General features: G+C 40.2%; 1 pseudogene; it reads right to left on the bottom strand.

Annotated features, from left to right (window-relative positions):
• Positions 1-686: 686 nt before the first annotated feature.
• Positions 687-786, bottom strand: LOC118840539 (annotated as a pseudogene).
• Between the last annotated feature and the right edge of the window lie 8,154 nt (positions 787-8,940).

The following is an 8,940-nucleotide window of genomic DNA, read 5'->3' as shown; positions in this document are numbered from 1 at the left end:
CGAAGACAACCCCAAAAGGCTCATGATGGAAAATGCTATCCACATCCAGAGAAAGAACTATGGAGTCCGAATGCAGATGGAAGCAGGCTATTTGCTCTCTTTTTATGTTTTGTTTCATTTCTTCTTTCCCATGGTTCCTCCCATTGGTTCTAATTCTTCTTTACAAATGATAAATGTGAAAATATGTTTAATATGAATGTATCTGTAAAGTCTATATCAGATTGCATGTTGTTTTGGGGAGGGGAGTAGGGAGGAAGGGGGTGAAAATTAAAACTTAAAATCTTATGGAAGTGAATGTTGAAAACTAAAAAATAATTAATTTAAAAAAAGAAATAGCTGGTACTCACTCTTTAAACACTTTGATTCCTTTTCTTAGAGCCTTAAATGATTACATCCAAACTATCCCACAGGAGAAATGGTTAAGAGCCCCAAGGGAGACATCCTACCTTGGGAACTTGGATTTGTAACCCTCTCTGAAGAGAATTTCATAGGATCATAGTTTTAAAGATGGAAGGATCTTGGAAGCCACCAAGTCCAATCTCCTGATTTTATAGATAAGGAAGCTGAGGCCCAAAAGTTAAATTTTCCCAGGGTCACACCAGTAGTAAGTAAGTAGGGATTTTAAAACAGATTTTCCATATTCCTGCTTTCATACACTCTTCACTATACCATTCTGCCTTAAAAAAATAAATATGGAACCTTTCATGAATTCACATGTCAGCCTTGAACAGCGACATTGCTGATTTCCCTCTTATTTCAGTTTTAGTATATGTGCTGATAAAACAAATATACATGAGACAGATCTGGTAGAAGTTTAAAGGTTCAGCTCCCATGCTTGCTAAGAGCAAGTCACTTGAGCTCTCAGCCTGTTGCTTCCTCTTTCAAAGTCCCAACCTCAGAGGATACACAAGATCATAGCTTCATAGCTTTATAGAAGGGATGTGGAAGGCCATCAAGTTTAAGCCCCTTATTTTACAGGATGAGGAAACCGAGGACCCAAAAGATGATGTGATTCACCTAAGGTCAAATAGTGGTAGAACCAGTTTATTCTAATAAACAATGAGTCGATCAGTCAATCAATAAGCATTTATTAAGCACTTACTATGTTCCAAGCACTTTGCTAAGCCCTGGTGATATAAAAAGAGGCTAAGGCCAGTCCCTGCTCTCAAGAAGCTTACAATCGAATGGGGGAGACAAAAAGCAAGAAGATATATACAGAGCAAACTATATACGGGATATATACAAAGCAAGCTATATATAGGATAAACAGGAAATAATTAACAGAGGGAAGGCACTAGAATTAAGAGGGATGGGGGAGCGTTTTCTGTAGAAGGTGGGATTTTAGCTGCTATTTAAACAAAGCCAGAGAAATCAGTAGCAGGAGCAGAGGAGTGAGAGCATTTTAGGAATGGGGGATAGACAGAGAAAATGCCTGGAGACAAGAGATGGAGTATTTCGTTCATGGAACAGCCAGGAGGCCAATGTCACTGGATCAAAGAGTACCAGGGAGTCAGGTGTAAGATGACTGGGAAGGTAGGAGGGGGCTAGGTTATGAAGGGCTTTGAACATCAAAAAAAGCATTTTATATTTCATCCTGAAGATGAAAAGGAGCCTTTGGAGTTTGCTGAGTAGGAGGGTGATATGATCAGACCTGTGTTTTAGGAAAAAATCACTTTGGTGGCTAGATGGAAGATGGATTGGAGTGGGGAGAGACTTGAGGCAGGAAACCCACCAGTGGGTTATTGTCATAATCAAGGCATGAGGTGATGGGGACCTGTATTAGAATGATGACAGAGTGGTTTCAGAGGAGAGAAAGGGGCATACTCAAGGGATAATTCAAAGGTAAAATCAACAGGCCTTGGAAACAGCTTGAATATGGGGGAGTGAGAGATAGTGAACAGTTATGGTGTAACCAAGAACCTGAGGGACTGGGGGGATGGTGTTGCCCTCTATAGTAACAGAGAAGGTAGGAGTAGGGGAGGGTTTGGGGGGAAGATGACCAGTTCTGTTTTGGACATGTTGAGATGTCACTGGACAACCGGTTCAAGATGTCTGAAAGGCATTTGGAGATATAGGGTTAGAGGTCAGCAAAGTGATTGGGGCAGGATAGGTAAATTTGAGAATCATCTTCATAGAGAGTAATTAAATACATGGGAGCTGATGAGATCCCTGGGTGAAAAGTATAGTGGGAGAAGAGGACAGAAGCCTCCAGCAAAGAGACTGAGAGGGCGTGATCAGGTAGGTAGGAGAACCAGGAGAGAGAGGTGTTCCAAAAATCTAAAGAGATGAAAGTATCAAGGAGGAGAGAGTGATTAATAGTGTCAAAGGCTGCAGAGAGATCAAAGAGAAAAGGCATTGAGAAAAGGCTATTGGATTTGGCAACTAGGAGATCATTTAGTCACTTTGGAGAGAACAGTTTCAGTGGAATGATAAGGTCCAAAGCCGGATGGTAAAGGGTTAAGAAGAGAGTGAGAGTAGAGAAAGTGGAGGCACCTATGGAGATGGCCTTTGAGAAGTTTAACCCACAAAAGGAAGAAGAGATATAAGGTGATAGTTAGCAGATACGGAAGGACCAAGTGAGATTCTTTTTTAGGGTGGTGATGGGGCGGAACATGAGCATTTTTGTAGGTAGTATGAAATGAACCAGTAGAAAGGGAAAGACAGAAAATAAGAGAAAGTGTGGGGATGACAGAGGAGGAATCTATTGGAGGACATGGGTTAACCTTGGTTAGGAGTTAGGCCACTTCATCATGTGAGACAGGGGTACAGGAGGAGATAGTGTTGGGAGATAAGGAAGAAAGGACAAGAGGGAGCTCATGGGAGGGAGCTTTTTTTTTCTGTAAAATATAAGGTAAAGTTCTTAGCTGAGAGAATGGGAGGAGAGGGGTCCATGAGAGGTTTGAGGAGGGATGAAAAGGTTTGGAAGAACCACTGTGGAGAGTGGAATAGCGAATAGATAAGGGAGGCATAGTAAGATCACCTAGCAGTGGTGAGGGCCCAGTTGAGGTTGTATAACATAAGTTTATACTGGATCCAATCAGAACAGTCGTGTGATTTTCTTTACCTTTGGTCCACAGCATGTATATGAGATTCAAGGCTGAGACTTGGTTGAGTGTAATGGGCATTATGCTAAGGCAGACTGGGATTCAAGAGAAGGAGAACAGTGTAGAGTTGAATTGGTTTGCCAAGGGGTCAAGATAGGGAGAAGAAGAGAGGATGACTAGCAAGGAGGAGATCGTCTGGTAGATAATTAAGGGGTCAAGGGATTGAAGTTAATGATGTGGAAGAAGAATTAAGGTTTTGTAAGGGAAGAAAGAAGGAAAGGTGAAAAGTCAATAGTTTACGGTCAGATAAGGGAATTTTGGAATTCTTGAACATGGTGGTACATTTGTGGGTGACAGCATGTTCAAAGGTATGATCATCTTTGTGTGTGGCTAAAAATGGGGTAGAGGAGTAGCTCATGAGAGGACAGTAGGTTGAGGAGGTTGAGGGTGTTTGAGAGAGAATCAATATGTATGTTGAAGTCCCTCAGTATAAGGACAGGAGCTGGGGAGGAGAGAAAAATTGTATTCAACTTACAGAGGAAGGGGAATGACATGGAACTCTGTAGATGACAGCTACCAGGATTTTTTAATTTTATTTTTGATGTATGGAATAAAATAAGCATTTCCATAACATCGTATAATAAAAAATAGATTGCATATGAAACTGCATAACTATTATGTACAACTTGCTGTTCCTTTTAAATATATAATAAAGTTATCATGTAAATTTCTTTTTTTCCCTTTTTTTCTTCTTTTTTTTCCTTCCTTCCATCCCCCCAACCTTCCACCATAGCTATCATTAGACATAAAGACATATATTTGTGTACATATATAGCTGCACATATATGTGTGTATATATGTATGTGTGTACATACATATGTAAAATTATTCTATATATACTTCTATTTATTAGTTCTTTCTCTGGATGCAGATAGCGTCTTTCTTCATATGTCCTTTATTGTTAATTTGGGTATTTATAATAGTCAAAATGACTTCTTAGCTTAAAGTCACTATTAAAACTATATTGCTGTAAGTGAATAATGTTTTCTTGGTGCTGCTCATTTCACTCTTCATTATTCTATGTTTTTCTAAGATCATTGAGCTCATCATGTCTTACAGCACAGTAGTATCCATCACAATCACACACCACAACTTGTTCAGCCCTTCCCCAATTGATGGGCATCTCTGCAATTTGCAGTTCTTTGCCACCACAAAGAGAACTACTATAAATATTTTAGAACACATAAGTTCTTTTCCTTTTTCCCTAATCATCTTTGGAAATCGACCTAGTAGTGGTATCATTGGGTCAAAGGGTATAGGCAGTTTAGTAACAATTTAGGCAGATTATGAACTGCGTGAACCGCGAAGGAATAAAAATTTAGTAAGCACCTACTATGTGTCAGGTACTGTGCTAAGCCTGGTGACACAGAAAAACAAAAGAAAGCCCCTGCCTTCAAGGAGCTCACAATCTAATGGGAGAAGACAACACCTAAAAAAAATGATGGAAAGGGGGGAGGGAACAGATGATGTCCTATAGCAAAGGAGAGAAATAATCTGAGGAGATGAGAGTTTCAGAGTTGATTTCATCTTGCAGAATGATGAGTTTCTGAAGATCATAAAATCCTGGAAAGTAGACAGGTGGGAAATGAGTAAAATTCCCTGAGAGCCCGTCTTAAATGGTGGTGTTGCGGTCAGGATGTTTTAAATAATTTGAGATGATCAGGAGTATTACTGAACAACATGTATTGATTAGTTTACTTTTTTCATTTTTATTCACTTTAATTTTGGGGGAATAGCTATCTTTTTATTTTAAGCAATAATGATATTGTATGATTTCAATTACATCCAAATATTTTCATCAACTTACAGTAAAACATTTTTATCATTAAAAAAATGGTGGAGGATGAGGGAAAAGGTCTCCAATACACCACTTCCTTATTTTCGTTTCAGTGACTGAGGCCTCACTACCTCAAAAAAAACTGCTTGTCTCTTCATTGAAGAGCAGTTAGGGATGTAGCACGTTGTGGAAAGAGCACTAAATTTGGCATTAAGGGACTTGGGCTCAAATCTCAGCTCCACTGCTTCACTGTTCCTATGAGCTTGTGTGACTCTGTCCTTCTCAATGCCTCAGTTTCTCCTCTGCAAAATAAGGGAGTTGGACTAGATAATCTCCAAAGCCCCTTCCAGCTCCTAAATCCATAATTCTATCAAAGTGTTCTTTTACTGAGCCAAAATATGCTTCCCTGGAACTTGTGAGGAAAGGACTTTGTAGACTCTTATAATTCCACAAAAATGTGAGATATTATGGCTGTTATGATTTCCATGAAACCTCATTGTGCAATTCCTGCCAAGAAAGGGTTATTGGAATGAGAGAAACATGTAAATAAGCTTTCACACTGCACCTTGAAGACTTACATGCTTTGGCCATTTGGAATGTACTCAATCTCCCCATCTGCCCTAAAGAAAAACCAAAATGGTGCCTGATAAAAAAGAAAAATACCACCAACAAGCCCAATGAATGTATATGGAATCTGCTATTAGTTTTGAGGCCAGCATTGGCTAGTGGAGAAGTTGGGTGTTTCATTGTTTTTTTTTTACTGACCACAGAGGTACCCAACTGTCTGTGTAGTCTCTGTAAGGATCAGAGGTTCTTGAAAGAAGGGGAGCCCACTGTGAACACAAGTGAGGATTCTGGATACGATGGATATGGAGGTGGCTTCTCTGCCTTTTTTTTTTTTACCTTGGGGACATAATCACTTAAACTCACACTATTTGGTACCAATATTTTGGTTGAGAAACAGATTCCTAGAGATCTAACCTCGGCTGACAGTACGAGAAAGAGGAAATGATATGAAGCATCTGGGTCCTATTCAAACATTGCCAAAGATATCTAGCCCTGCTTGTGTAAAAGCTTCTGGGTGCCTACCTAGGAAAATCAAGGGAAAACTCCCACCTCATCCACAATACATTAGGACTAAATCACAGACAGAAAGTAAAATCCACCAACTAGCTATGATTTCACACACCCCTTCCCTCCAACCCCAGAAATCTATGCTGGGTTGGGCAATGGTAGCTAATGAGTGAAATGATCATAAAGTTTGGAGCCAGAATGGGTCTTAGTCAAGACAATTCAAGAAGCTTGTATTAAATGCGTACAATGTGCTAGGCCTTCAACTAGTCTAACTCCTTATTTTCCTACTTTTCCACTACTTTTCAATCATTCTGTGTCTACTGGTCACTTCTCTACTGCCTACAAACACACCCATAACTCCCCCATCCTCAAAAAACCCTCACTTGATCCATCCATTGTCTCTGTTCTTATCCCACATCTCTCCTATTTCTGTGGCTAAACTCTTAGAGAAGGCCATCTACAGTAGGTATTTTCACTTTCTTTCTTCTCACTTTCTTCTTAACTCTTTTTATTTGGCTTCTGATACCATCAGTCAACTGAGCTTGCTCTCTCTGAAGTTACTAATGATCTCTTAACTGTCAAATCTAATGACTTTTTCTCAGTCTTCATCCTTATTGACTTGTCTACCATCTTTGACACTGTCTACAATCCTTTTTTCCTTGATACTCTCTTCTCTCTAGGTTTTCCTGACACTATTCTTTCCTGGCTTTCCTCCTACCTATCTGCCCTTCTATGTCTCTATTCCTAGATATTTGTCCAGTTTACATTTGCTAACCTTTATGGTCCCTTAAAACCCTGTCCTGGACCCTTTCTCTCTCTTTTTCTTTGTACAAATTCACTTGGTGATCTCATCAATACCATGGTTTCAATTATCATCTCCATGAGTATGACTTTCAGATCTACTTGTCCAGTCCTAATGTCTTTCCCAATCTCCAGTCTTATTTCTCTTCTCTCTTCTATATGCATCTTGAACTGGATGTCCCATAGATATCTTAAATTCAGTATGTCCAAAACTGAGCTCTTATTTTTGACCCAGACCTTTCTCCCCTCCTAACTTCCCTATTCCTGTTGAGGGTACTACTATCCTCACAGTCACATAGGCTAGAAACCTAGGTTTCATCCTCAACTCTTCACTCTCACTCTCCATATCCAACCAGTTCCCAAGTTTTGTTCCTACCTTGTAACATTTTTAACATATGCCCCCTTCTCTCCTCTGACACTGTCATCCTCTTGGAGCAGGTCTTCATCACTTCACACCTGAACTAATGTAATAGCCAGCTGGTTGGTCTCAGCCTCAAGTCTCTCCCTGCCACAGTACATCTTCCATTCAATTGTCAAAGTAATCTTCCTAAAGTAGAGGTCTAATCATGTCACTCCTCATCCCATTCAATCAATTCCAGTGGTGCCCTGTTTCCTCCAGGACAAAATACAAAATCTTCTATTTATCTTTTAAAGCTCTCCATAGCTGGGCCCCCTCCTGCTTCTCCAGTCTTCTATACACCTACTAATATATTCTGCAATCCAGTGTCACTGCCCTCCTTGCTTTTCCTCAAACTGGACACATTATCTCCTAACTCCAAACATTTTCACCAGCTAGCGCCCATGCCTGGAACTCTCTCCTCAACTCACCCTCCCAGCTTACCTAGTTTCCTTCAAATCTCAGCTAAAGTCGTACCTTCTGTAAAAAGTCTTTCCAAATCTTCCTAAATCTTAGTGTCTTCCCTTGAGACTACCTTTCTTTCCAACCATCCATCCATCCATCCATCCACCCATGCACCCATCCATCCAATCTCTCTCTCTGTACTCAGTTGATTCCATGTTGTTTCCCCCAGTGAGAGTAGGGATTGTTGGCCTTTCTCCCCTCCTCAGCATTCAGTGACTGGAATACAGGTGTTTAGTAGATGCCAGCTGACTTGAATTCATTTAAGTGTTACCTCCTACAAGACTTTCCTGTTCCCTCACCAGCCCGCTGTTTCCCTCTGACTGTCCCCCTAACCTCCATTTCATATTTATTTGCAAATATTTCATTATTTACTTGTGAACTTATTTCTCTCTCAGTAAAATGTAAGCTCTTTAAGGGCAAAGACTTTTTCATTTGAGGGAGAGAGGAAACTGAAGCAGCTGTGGGAAATTTGGAAAGGCCTTATTTAGGAGGTGGCATTAAAACTCATCTTTGAAAGGGTAGGACAGGGAGGAGAGAACAAGGAGGAGCAATACAGTGTATAAACACATATTCCTATAGTTCTCACTCCTCCTGTAACTAAAATCCACCAGGAACAATACCATTATGCACGTTTTCTTTGAGCTACATCATTTCCTGGGTGATTATGCCCTATTTTATCTATGCATTGCAAATAGATGCCTATCACCAAAAGTGCCAGCCCATTTCCCCTGCAGACATCCTAGAAACTCAAATGAATAAGAAGTTAGCCAGAGGAAATCCCTGATCAATTTGATTTAACTCCCCAATCAACTGGATAAATGGAGAATATTTAGGGAATCTGATGGGTCCTTTCCCAGTACAGTATTGTTGTTTGTTCAGTTATTTCAGTCATGTCTGATTCTTTGTGACCCCATTTGGGGTTTTCTTAGCAAAGATGATAGAGAGGTTTGCTATTCCCTTCTCTGGATTATATTAGAGTAGGAAACTGAGGCAAACAAAGTTAAGTGACTTGCCCAGGGTCACATAGCTAAGTGTCTGAGGCCATATTTGAACTCAGGAAGATGAGTCTTTGGCTCCTGGCCAGATGCACTGTCCACTTAGCTGCCCCTAATATATCTAACATAAAGGATAGACTCTTCCAGTTGGAAATGATCTCAGGGGCTACCTTAGCTTGCACCTGCCCCCCAAAGCCTCCCAAGGTAGCCCACCCCACTTTTGGAAAATAATTAGCAGTTATTTAGCACTGGTTGTTTGTGAAAATATTCTGGTCATCATTTAAAACATGATGGAATGAATCTGATTAAGGTTAGGATTTGAAATTC

This window comes from Trichosurus vulpecula, chromosome 2 (assembly GCF_011100635.1).
Source record: "Trichosurus vulpecula isolate mTriVul1 chromosome 2, mTriVul1.pri, whole genome shotgun sequence".
Taxonomy (NCBI): Eukaryota; Metazoa; Chordata; class Mammalia; order Diprotodontia; family Phalangeridae; genus Trichosurus; species Trichosurus vulpecula.
The sequence above is the reverse complement of the archived record's forward strand: the minus strand, read 5'-3'. Positions and strand labels throughout refer to the sequence as shown.